The sequence below is a fragment of the Loxodonta africana genome, chromosome 2 (genome assembly GCF_030014295.1).
Source record: "Loxodonta africana isolate mLoxAfr1 chromosome 2, mLoxAfr1.hap2, whole genome shotgun sequence".
In the NCBI taxonomy this organism is placed as follows: Eukaryota; Metazoa; Chordata; class Mammalia; order Proboscidea; family Elephantidae; genus Loxodonta; species Loxodonta africana.
This window is the reverse complement of record NC_087343.1, coordinates 7,209,389-7,222,667: the sequence shown is the minus strand read 5'-3', so window position 1 is coordinate 7,222,667 and position 13,279 is coordinate 7,209,389. Positions and strand designations below refer to the sequence as shown.

Sequence of the window (13,279 nt, the reverse complement as noted above, 5' to 3'; positions counted from 1 at the left end):
CAGACACTAACTAGGGCGGTGGAACATGTTTACATCAGTGTACATGATAATAATGTGTAGCTCACTTTTCTTTCTTTTTCTTTTTTTAACAAAATGCATGTTTTATTTGGTGAAAAAAACTTGGGTAGACACTTTAACCAGGCTCTAAAATACTGTAATTAGAATATTTTTAGAAAATTCATTATAAAACAAATTCGTTTCATGTTTAGAACATAAGAAAGAAGGGGCTTGGCCTCTGAATAAGGAGTCAGTAGATTTGAAACTGTTCGAGAAAGAAGGTACTTTAAGACGCCACCGTAGATCAGCTAGTCAGACAGACTGTCACCCAAAATTTAATGACTTTGAGTTTAAAGTTTGGCATAAGCCTTAAACCTAAGCTTTTTTTTTTGACCCACCTCACATCTAGCACAGGGTGGTAGGGCTCTGCTCCATGCAGTCACTCAGGGACCCAGGTTCCTGCATCCTGTGGTCTTCCATGTGCTGGGACCTATTCTTCCTTTGTGGTCAGCTGGTACTGGAGAGAGAGAGCACTTGGAGGGTGTGCAGGACAAGGGATGGAGTTCCTGGAAGTAAGGACTCAGTCAGCAGCCCCCCAAAGTGCAGGGGGCCTGAGAAATGCTGTGAAGGTTGTTACAGAGCAGGCCGTCTGTACTGCCTCAACACTCCCAGGATGTACATCACAGGTGAAGTGACTAGGCCTTAGTGGGTGGGATCAGCCAGTCGGGCGCAGAACTGAGGGGAGAGCCCAGACATTCTGCGCTTTACATCTGTTGACTGTCCTCTGATCCAAAGGCAATGGATACAACCTACAGAGGAAAAGCAATGCTGTTGCAATCTTAGCCATTATTTTTAGCTTTATCGGCAGGTACTTTACAAAACAGTTGTTGTGTTGGCTTGAGTTGTCCAGTCAATTACAAGCCATAGTGACACTATAGGACAGGGTAGAACTGTCCGTAGGGTTTTCTAGGCTGTAATTTTTATGGTGACTGGAAGAGATCCATATTTGTGCCCATTCCAAAGGAAAGTGATCCAACAGAACGTGGGAATTATTGAGCAATATCATTAATATCACACAAAAGTAAAATTTTGCTGAAGATAATTCAAAAACTGTTGTAGCAGTACATCAACAGGAAACTGCCAGAAATTCAAGCTGAAGTCACAAGGGGATGGGTAATGAGGGATATCATTGCTGATGTCAGTTGGATCTTGGCTGAAAGCAAACAATACCAGAAAGATTTTAGTTGTGTTTTATTGAATATGAAAATGCATTTGACTGTGTGAATCATAAAAAATTACGAATAACCTTGCAAAGAATGGGAATTCCAGAACTCTTAATTGTGTTCATATGGAACCTGTACATAGACCAAGAGGTAGTCATTTCAACAGAACAAGGGGATACTACATGGTTTAAAGTCAGGAAAGGTGTGTGTCAGGGTTGTATCATTTCACCATACTTATTCAATCTGTATGCTGAGCAAATAATCTGAGAAGATGGACTATACGAAGAAGAATGGGGCATCAGGATTGGGGGAAGACTCACTAACAGCCTGAAATATGCAGATGGCACAAACTTGCTTGCTGAAAGCAAAGAACACTTGAAGCATTTACTGATGAAGATCAAAGACAACAGCTTTCAGTATGAATTACACCTGAACATAAAGACAAAGAAATACTCAACCTGGACCAATAAGTAACGTAATGATAAACAGAGAAAAAACTGAAGTTGTCAAGGATTTCACTTTACTTGGATCCACATTCAATGCCCATGGAAGCAGCAGTCAAGAAATCAAAGGACAGATTACACTGGGCAAATTTGCTGCAAAAAGACTTCTTTAAAGGGTTCAAAAGCAAAGATGTCACTTTGAGGACCAAGGTGCACCTGACCCAAGCCATGGTATTTCTAATGACCTCATATGCATGTGAAAGCTGGACAATGAATAAGGAAGACTGTTGAAGAACTGATGCCTTTGAATTATGGTGTTGGGGAAGAATATTGAATATACATATTATGGACTCCCAGAAGAACAAAGAAGTCTGTCTTGGAAGAAGTACAGCCAGAGTGCTCCGTGGAAGTAAGGATGGCGAGACTATCTCATGTACTTTGTACATGTTATCAGGAAGGACCAGTCCCTGGAAAAGGACATCATGCTTGATAAAGTAAAGGATCAGTTAAAATTGAGGAAGATCCTCAACAATGTAGACTGATGTAGTGGCTGCAACAATGGGCTCAAGCATAACAAGGATTGTAAGGATGGTGTATCGTTCTGTTGTACATACGGTCACTATGAATCAGAACTGACTTGACGGCATCTAACAACAACAACATGCACGATGTCATATAGTGTTTACAGGTATTAATATAATAAGAAAAACCTTAATAGAAAGGACCTCAGTGTGTACATGTAGGTACACATGTGGCCTCCTACTTCAGCCCCCTGAACCTCCTCTCTTTGGGCCCAGCACCAGCATGATTCCATCCTGGGCCACGTTCACAGGTATCAGAGCCATGACCTTTCTCTTTTCCCTTCTGTTTCTCTGCCATGACGTAATGCTGGCAGGTGAACAGGTGCCAAACGTGAAGATGCAACCACGTGGTTCATGACCTGCATTGGCTTGGACAGAGTAGGAGAAGAAGAGCTAGGTTAACGGCACTCAGAAAGCCCCCAGCCTAGCATGCCAAGTAGCCACCTTCCGAGTGTTGGCAACTTACAGAATATGTTCTGTGGCCAAAACTAAGAACTGGTTATTCCAACCTAAGAGTCAAGGATGAAGTGTTCCATCTCTACTGTATTTGTAGCCATCACTCGGTGGTGCAGTGATTAAGAGCTACAGCTGCGAACCAAAATATTGGCAGTTTGAATCCACCAGTTGCTACTTGGAAACCCTATGGTGCAGTTCTGTTCTGCCCTATATGGTTGCCATGAGTCGGAATCAGCGGCAATGGTTTTTTGGGAGGGTTCACTCCATGTTCAACTGGCCTCTGCTTGTTTCACTGGGTTCCTATTGTTGGGTTCTGCTTTTGATTTTTTTTTTTTGCCCCCCCCCGGCCCCAAATTAAACCATATTGTTTCTAGAACACTATTTGAACAGGATCATACTAGTATTTTTTTGTCAATTTTTGTCAGTTTGAAGTCCCTGGGTGATACAAATGGTAAACATGCTCAGCTGCTAACCAAAAAGTTAGAGGTTAGAGTCTACCGAGAGGCTCCTCTGAAGAAAGGCCTGGTGACCTACTACTGAAAAGTCAGCCACTGAAAACACGATGGAGCACAGTTCTACCCTGTCACACGCAGGCTTCCCCACGTGTTGGACATGTTACCACCCAGAGGAGCGATGGTTGTTTCCATATTTTGTGCCTCCCAGAATGAGTGAGAATTTTGTGGACAATATCAGTATCCTGGTAATATAAACCCGCACTCTAGGAATTACATAAAATTCCTGTACGTCATAGGAAAGATAAAAGAATTCCATCTCTTTTGTTTCTGTTCTTACAAAGGCAATGCTAATATAAGCATACAAAGGACAGTAATACTTTGAGTTACATATAGCACTTGTTCTCGTATGGTATTTGCATAAAGTTAAGTTGGTCATTGGTAGCACTGCTTTTAGCTCTTAGGATTATTAGTTCTGCTTTTACTATTTCTTGCAGCTGATCAAATTTGTATGTGTGTGTATATAAAAGATACAATGAAGAAGAACATTCTTTTTAGGCTCATAAGGCTCTTATTTGTAGTAATAAGGAAAACTTGGAGTTTTCTATATAGCAAATCCTTTTTATAATTTTCTAGATCCTTTTTCAAAAACATTTTAACTCTTTCTACTTACTGGTTGCAATGAAAATATGTGGTTTTTTGTTTGTTTTTAATTTTTGACATATGCTGTGAAGTTGGAAACCAAGAGCATAGAGAATTGCATGTATGTGGGAATCAGCATTATGAGAAAATGCCAGAAAAGCCTTGAAACTGCCAATAAATGTAGAAGAACTCATGGAAAGTAGATAGTTATGTACTCAGAGAGGAGTCATTTTGAGGGCATTGAATAGGGGCTCTAATCTTCCAAACAGAATGTGGTACTAAGAGTGATTATTAAGATGGTGAACTAATAACCCATTTTTCTTCTGTGATAGTGGAACAACTAAAATGTACACTCAGGTATATTTATTAGTTTTTGGCTAATCATTAAACCTTTCTGCAGAAATTCTGTAATAAAACTGTATTTTCAGGAATTTTACTCATTTTGTAGATTACATGATAATAAGTTAATACGTAAGGTATTACACAGTCACACATTTGTCTCTTTAAAAAATAAGTTTCCTTTGAAATCTGCTTATTGTCAAGTTCACTACAAAGCTGACTTTATTTGAGGTGACCAGTTGCAAAGTGAACATTTCTAAAAATAGTGTGTTAATACTGATTTTCCCTTGGTATAAGAAATCTGAGCATCTGTTTTCTAACGTGTTTGCTACTTCCTGATTTCTAAGTGATCAAAAAATTGTGATATTCTCCACAATGACACGGTTGTTGGATATGGTCCCAACAATGACTAAGCTTAAATGGCCAACTTTTGCAGATGATTCTGCTCTCCTTAATTAGCAGCCTAGTGTTTGGTACATGGAAAATACATACATATATATATATATATATATATATATATATATATCAATTGGACTTCAGTTGTCAGCACAGCTTGTCCTTATTCTTCCTAGAGTTTTGAAGGACAGATGCTAGTTTAGAGTAAATGCATCAACCGAGTCAAGAAAGATTTATGTCATTTCCTATTCACAGATGGACCTCATGACAACTACTCATGTCTGTGTCTAGGAGGCTTATGACTTACTTAGGGAAATTTTAGATCATTATTTGAATTTAATGACAACATAGACTCATCTTCTATATACTTTTTAAAAACTTGAATCATGAACTACAAATCAGTGAATGTACCTACTCTCTGAACACATGTTGTCATAAGCGTCCTTAGGTGACCGACACATAGCAAAACTATGTACAACAGAACTAAACACTGCCCCGTCCTGCACCATCCTCATGATCATTGTTATGCTTGAGCTCATTGTTGCAACCACCGTCTCAGTCCATCTTGTGGAGGGTCTTCCTCTTTTTTCACTGACCCTTCACTTTACGAGGCATGATTTCCTTCTCCAGGGACTGGTATTTCCTGATAACATGTCCAAAGTATGTGAGACAAAGTCTCATCATCCTCCTTTCTAAGAAGCATTCTGGCTGTACTTCTTCCAACACAAATTTGTTCGTTCTTTTGGCAATCCATGGTATATTCAATATTCTTCATCAACATCACAACACAAAGTCATTAATTCTTCTTTGGTCTTCCTTATTTTTTGTCCGCTTTCCCATGCATATGAGGCAATTGAAAACACTTGGATAAGGCTCACCTTAGTCCTCAAAGAGACATCATTGCTTTTTAAAACTAAAGAGATCTTTTGCAGCAGATTTGCCCAGTGCAAGGTGCCATCTGATTTCTTGACTGCCGCTTCCTTGAGGGTTGATTGTTGTTGTTGCTAAGTGCCAACCAGTCGATTCTGACTCATAGAAACCCTATGTACATCAGAGCTAAACACTGCCCAGTCCTACACCATCCTCAAAATCTTTGCTATGCTTGAGCCCTCTGTTCCAGCCATTGTATCAGTCCATCTCACTGAGGGTTTTCCTCTCCTTCGCCGACCCACTATCCTACCAAGCATGATGTATTTCTCCAGGGATTGATCCCTCCTGATAACATGTCCAAATATGTGAAACGAAGTCTCATCATCCTTGCTTCTAAGGAGCATTCTGGTTGTACTTCTTCTAAGACAGATTTGTTCATTCTTTTGGCAGTCTATGGTCTATTCAATATTCTTTGCTAACACCATAATTCAAAGGTATCAATTCTTCTTTGGTCTTCCTTATTCATCATCCAGCTTTCACATGGATATGAGGTGATTGAAAATACCACGGCTTGGGTCAGGTACACCTTAGTCTTTAAGGTGATATCTTTGCTTCTGAACCCTTTAAAGAGGTCTTTTGCAGCAGATTTTCTCAATGCAATTAGCCTTTTGATATCTTGACTGCTTGGAGTGGGAAACGGTTTTTGAAATGTTGTTGGGGTACCTTTGGTATTCCTTTTTTTGAGGGGTACCTTGGATCCATGGTGGTGCAGTGGTTAAGAGCTATGTCTGCTAACCAAAAGGTTACATTTTGATATCATCAGCCTCTCCTTGGAAACTCTATGCGGCAATACAACTCAGTTCTATAGGGTCACCATATAACTCTACAGCAAGGAGTTTTTGGCCCTCTTCTTTTTAAATTAAATAATTTAATAAATTTTACTTTTATTGTGGTATAACATATATGAAGAATAGTACAAAACTGTAAAGGCACAGCTCAATGGATTTTCACACAGTAAACACAGCACTGTAACATTGACAAGATCAAGGTAAGGAAAATAGTAAGCACCCTAGAGCCCTTACCTTGTCCCACTCTAATTAATCCCACCTCCTCCTCAGAGGAAAGCACTCTTCTGACTTGGAACATCATAGATTAGTTTTTGCTTATTTTTTAACTTCCTGTGAAAGGAACCATTCGTTACGTACTTTTCTGTGCCTGGTGTCTTTAGCTATACGTTGTTATGAGATTCATCTTTGTTACATGCTGTAAATGTAGCAGTGACTTACTTTTTTTTGCTATATAGTATTTCATTGTAAGAATATACTACAAATTATTATTCCACTCTGTTGGTGATAGGCATTTGAGTTTATGATTTGGGGCTATTACAGGAATGTTACTATGGATATTATTTGCTGTGCATATGTTCATAAGTCCTTGAATTGTTGTTGTTGTTGGGTGCTGTCAAGTCAGTTCTAACTCACAGCAACCCTATGTACAACAGAATGAAATGCTGCCTGGTCCTGTGCCATCCTCATAATTGATGCTATGTTTGCACCCATTTTTGCAGCCATTGTGTCAGTCCATCTTGTTGAGGGTCTTCCTCTTTTTTGATAACCCTCTACTTTACCAAGCATGATGTCCTTCTCCAGGAATTGGTCCCTCCTGATAACGTGTCCGAAGTACATGAGACAAAGTCTCGTCATCCTCTCTTCTAAGAATCATTCTGGCTGTACTTCTTCCAAAACAGATTTGTTCCTTCTTCCAGAAGTCCATGTGTTCTTCGCCAACACCGTAATTCAAAGGCATCAATTATTCTTTGACCTCCCTATTCATTGTTCAGATTTCGTATGTATATGAGGCAATTGAAAATACCATGGCTTGGGTCAGGCTCACCTTAGCCCTCCAAGTGACATCTTTACTTTTTAACATTTGAAGGAAATCTTTTGCGGATTTCCCCAATGCAATATGTCATTTGATTCCTGACTGCTGCTTACACAGGCATTGATTGTGGATCTAAGTAAAAGGAAATCTTTGACAACTTCAGTATTTTCTTAGGAGTGAAATTTAGGTTTGTACATATATAGGTTCGGCATCAGTGGACACAGCCAAAGAACTTTGCAGAGTGGTTGTGCAATGTTTCGCTCCCACAAGCAGTTACAAGCTTCCAGATGGCTCCACATCATTGCCAATAGCCATCTTGTTGATCATTGTTATTTTAGCCCTTCTCGTAGGTACGTAGTGGTGTCTCAGTATGGTAACCACTGAGACTGAATGCCCTGCTATGTGTTTGATGGCCACTTGAATAACATTTTCACTAGTGTTGCTTGATAAACAGGAGTTTTTACTTTTAATGGATTACAGAATATCCACACTTTCCCTTTGAGATTAACTCAGCTGAAAAATACCTTTGCCCACTGTAATGTCTGCATTTATCTTCCCGTTGATCTCGTGGAAGTGTTATTGTTTTACCTAGTGCATGTAAACCAGCTGCTTTTTGTGTATGGTCTGCAACGGGTCAAGATGCCTTTTGTCCATCTGAATATTTTGGTGAATTATTTGTAGGATGGCTTCAATGATTTTCCTTTCTCCACTCAAACTCTTCTTGCATCTAGTTCTGTGATGACGTTTTCCATCTTGCCTTCTATTTTCTTGAAACTTTTAATCACAATAATTTTAAATTTTTGACTAATCCCCTCTCCTATAGGTCTGTTTCTATTATTGGTATCTTATTTGGGATTTCAGTCATTTTGTCTCACTTCCTAGTACACTGTGGGATAACATGTCCAGATTGACCACACCATGACTGTAAGACAGTGCTCCAAACCTGCGTGTATCTGATTTCTAGATAGCCAGGAGGCCATTAGGAAAAGGGCACTAAGAACTAATATGGATTGCTCCATAAACATCATGTCCTTCCCATCAGCACCTGAACACACTTTATTTAGCACATGGAAAGCGGCTTTTATCACTTACAAGAATCAGACAGCATACAGCAGGAAAAGCTCCATCATGAGCAGTCCCCCTGGTTCAGAAGCTGCTGGGCAGAGATAACGATTCTTCCTCACACACCCCACTTGTGCCATGGGTGAGGGGCTTCAATGGAACCCCATCTACTGCTGGTCTCCCCCGGCCAGGTAGGCCCACTTAGGAGGCCTGTAAGTTTAGCTACGTGTGCCCCACCTGCACCATAGCTGAGGAGACTCAGAAAACTTCCTCTCCCAGCTATTTTATACCCCAGCCTACCTTGATTAATTTTATCTTTTTAACCTTTCTAACAAACATCCTACTGCATCATGCCCCCTTGACTTCCTGAGGGGGGTAGTTAGGCCAGAATTGTATCTTTTCAATCTTGCTAACAAACATCAGGCCTCAGTAGGGAGAATGGGGGTGGGGGGGTGGTGTAGGGAGAGGGCTTGTTCTGAGGCCTAAAGAAGCCAACAGGGAGAGGAACGGAGAAAACCACAGCCACCTGGCCTGTCTGAAGGAGTTACTCCTCACATACACTTAGTAATTTTGGTCAAATGATGGAAATGGTTTATGAAAAATTTTAAAGGCATAAAGTGCTGGATGGTATTGTCTCCTCCAAATAGCAATTGCTTTCATTTCTAGTGGACAGGAGCGGGGCAGCTTATTTGAATCTACTTTGCGATTCGGCTAGTAAAACCTGGCCTTCAGTCTTCCTAAAATGGCCTACTTCAGGTCAACCCTCACTCCTACCACGGCTTCGGTCAGAATCCTCTCATGTTTACCACGGCCCCTCCTTTTTGTCAGGCCCTGAATGCTAATTTTCATTTTCCCAGACCCAAAAGATTTCCAGAACTTTGCTTGGCTTCCTGGCCTCTCCATGACAACTGCGCTCTCTGCCATTTAGCTTCTTGGCAGTTTCCTGAGATGCATCAACTTCCTTGAGAATAAAAGTAGCACTGAGAGTTGGACTCACTTCTGTCCTTTTCTCTAGAAATGTCCATCCCTCTTGTCCTTTCAAGAGCTCCTTGGAAACTCTATGGGGCAGTTCTACTCTGTCCTATAGGGTAGCTATGTCCTTTCAGGGAGCCTAGTGGCACAGTGGATAAGAGCTTGGCTGCTAACCAAAAGGCTGGCAGTTCAAATCCATCAGCTACTCCCTGAAACCCTATGAGGTATCTCTACTCTGTCCTGTAGGGTTGCTACCAGTTGGAATTGACTTGATGGCAACAGATTTTCTTTGTCCTTTTTACTTTAGTAACTCTCTGATGCCTATAGAATGATCGGTTAGATGCGATCTAGTCCACCAGAGTCAGAAACGGAAGTCTCCTTTGCATTAAGTTTTAAGGCTGAATAATCAACAGGTTGCACATACACAAACTAAAAATTTCTGAACCTATGGACAATTTTTGTTTTTATTCTTGTGCCCAAGCCAATTTATTTAATTGATATTTCCTAGTTTTCTGTCCTTGGCATAGAAATATTACTGCCAGTCCCAATCAAACTTTGTGAGAGAGATAATGAGGAACATCTAACTAGAATATAGAAATCATTTGTGATCCATTAAAAGGAGGAGTATGGAATCCCAGAGCTGATGAATCATCCTGAGTTAAAGCAAACATTTTTGTCTTTGGGTCAATTATACTTTTATTCATCTCTTTTTTTTTTTTTTACTTGTAAGTATAGTCCTGAATTATGATCATAGCAACAATAATAGGCAAGGCATCTATAGGGCTCCCACAACGAGCCAGTCACTGATCTTAACACTTACCATATTATCTGATTTAATCTATCCCTCTTAGTTTGCCCTTACAAGCTTTCTGAGCTCCTTGCACACAGAGTTATTATCTCATCCAGAGTGCCTGGTGTCGTCCCTCATCTTTGCTGTACATGGACCTCTACTGAGAGCATGTATCAGAATCATCTGCGGTGGGATTTTCTGTCCTATTGGGGGTTGTTTTTTTAAGTATTGACTTCTGGGCTTCAAGGCAGTAGAATCCAGGATGGGAATCCCAGTGTCTGTGTTTCTTAGACGTTCCAGCGGAGGGTCCAGTTCACACTCAAGGTGGACAGCCCCATAAAGCAAATTTTGTGGGATGCGTGAGCACACTTACCAACTTATTGTGATTACAGCTTTATTGGCTTATTAACATTTATTGATGGATGTAACTGCTATCTGCAAACATAAAAAATTATAAAGTACTGTTTGAAAAAAAATGCAAATATATGTATTTACCCGTCGCTGTGGAGTTGATTCCGACTCATAGCAACTCTATAGGACAGACTAGAACCACCCCATAGAGTTTCCAAGGAGAGCCTGGCGGATTCAAACTGCTGACCTTTTGGTTAGCAGCCATGGCACCTAATCACTATGCCATCAGGGTTTCCTAAATATATATATATACCTCAGAAAATCCCTGGTAGGGAAGAGAATGCTCTATTTATGGAAGAAGGTATCATTTGTTGGTTTTTGACCACCTACTAATGAATTTTAAAGGTCCCTTGGCCATGGCCTCCACCAGACTGAGTCGAGAACAACAAGATGGTGCCCGGCTACCACCACCGACTGCTCTGACAGGAATCACAATAGAGGGTACCAGGCAGAGCTGGTGAAAAATGTAGAACAAAATCCTAACTCAAAAAGAAAGACCACCCAGCCCAGACCTACTGAGTCAGAATCTACATTTTAGCAAGACCCCAGGAAGATTCATGTGCAGATTTACTTTTTTATTGTAGTAAAACAGATATAACATAAAATTTGCCGTTTTAACCATTTTTAAGTATACAGCTCCGTGGCATTAGTTATGTTAATGTTGTGCAATCATCACCGCTATTTTTTTGCTGTGACACGGACGAATCTTGAAGACACTACTAAGTGAAATAAAGCAGACACAGAAGGACATAAATTGTATGACCCCACTTACATGGAATATCAAAAATAGGCAAATGCATAGAGATAGCAAACAGATTAACAGCTCCCAGGATTTAGAAGACAAGGGAATGGGGAGTTACCACTAATGGGGAGTTGCTTCTGTTTGGGAAGATACACATTTCTGTTCAAAATGCTTTGAGCAAAAGACGTCAAGGCTTTTTTCCAAGGATCTTGTAAAAATCCTACAGCAATTGCTTAGGTCCTTACTGAGGACGCAGAATTAAAACCCTACTTGCTTGTCTCACTAAGTAACATTAATTCAGAGAAAAGACTGTCAAAATTTCCAAATACGATTCATCCAGGATTATTAGTTTTTGATGGCTAATGAGAAATTCGAATACATTTGAAAGACTTTTTTTTCAATTTCTCAGTAGTCAGCTCTCCAGATGGCAGTAGTTTACATAGCCTACAGAATTCTTCAGACTACAAAGAATTCCAAGATTTAATTCCTGTGTTTGATCAATTTCTGCATTAGGGTTGTTCAGTTGAGGCACCTGGTGAAGCTATCTGAAAGACCTTTCTTTGTCAGGATCAACCAGCTGTCAAAAAGCTATGGACAGAGGCTTAAAGGTGTTATTTGCAGTGAGCATAAAATAAGAATTGTAGTTTGTTGCCCTTTGCCTGAAGACAAAAGTGCTCGGGGGTGTGGGTAGGGATAGCCCAGCTGTAAATGAACACTTCCATAATATCTATTAAACAATTTAGTTTTCAGAAAAAAAAAGACTAGACTTGCTGGCCTGACAGAGACTGAAGGAACCCTGAGAGTATGGCCCTTGGACACCCTTTCAGCTCAGTAATGAGGTCACTCCTGAGGTTCACCCTTCAGCCAGAGATTGAACGGGCCCTTGGAACAAAATAAGACTAAAGGGGTGTACCAGCCCTGGGGCAGGGACTGGAAGGCAGGAGGGAACAGGAAAGCTGCTAATAGGGAACCCAGGGTTGAGAACAGAGAGTGTTGGCATGTTGTGGTGTTGTTAACCAATGTCATAGAACAATGTGTGTACTAACCATTTGATAAGAAACTAGTTTGTTCTGTAAACCTTCATCTAAAGTACAATTAAAAAAAAAAAGTCCGTTGGTAGCCCATGGAGCCCTAGTGCCACAGTGGTTAAGCATTTGGCCGCTGACCAAAACTTCAGCAGTTCAAATCCACCAGCTGCTCCTTGGAAACCCTATGGGGCGGTTCTACTCTGTCCTATAGGGTTGCTATGAGTCAAAATCTACTCAACAGCAATGGATTTGTTTTTTTTTTTTGTTTTTTTTTTTTTTGATGAAAGGTTGGTAGCCCATATGGTTTATACTCAACTACTAGCCTGAGGTTGGTGGTTTGAACCCACCCAGGGGCACCGTGGAAGAAAGGCCTGGCAATCTGCTTCTGTAAAGATTACAGCCAAGAAAACCCTATGGAGCAGTTCTACTCTGTAACACCTGGGGTCGCTATGAGTCAGAATGGACTCAATGGCAATAAGCTTAGTTTTTTTTTGGTAGTGAACTTTAACAGAGTTAGTCTCCTTCTCAGCTTGTGATTCGAGTCAGAAATTAGCCTGAATGTAGAGCATCATTGGTGGAAAATGTACTCTTCCATGAGGACCCTCTAGAAGCCACAAACTATTGCACAGGAGTCCTCTGGCCTATGGGAAAAAAAGGAAAGAAAAGAAAATTCCAGTATTTGAAATAGACTGGTTTTGTTTTAACTATTACAATACCCATTTCCATCTCTCAATTGTTCTGGCAAGAAGTGTGCATAAAGGTGTCTGTATTAGGAGCTTCTCACATAGAACACCTGGTTGTAATTATAGTATTCCATCCATGGTAAGTCTGAGGACTCTAATGAAGAACAAATTGCTTTCCTGGAAAAGGTGAAATGTCTTATGAACAGTTTCAGAAAATGTGGACCCTGTATCTAACATAATTAAGATAAATACTATATTGGACCTGAGGAGAAACTTTTTGTAGAATTGCATAAGAAAAGAGAAGGCTTAAT

General features: G+C 40.3%; 1 protein-coding gene across 1 annotated transcript in view; it reads left to right on the top strand.

Moving 5' to 3' along the window:
* The window catches only part of ADAMTS16 (ADAM metallopeptidase with thrombospondin type 1 motif 16), a 286,634-nt gene that overhangs the window by 111,375 nt on the left and 161,980 nt on the right, over positions 1-13,279 (top strand). The window lies entirely within an intron of this gene.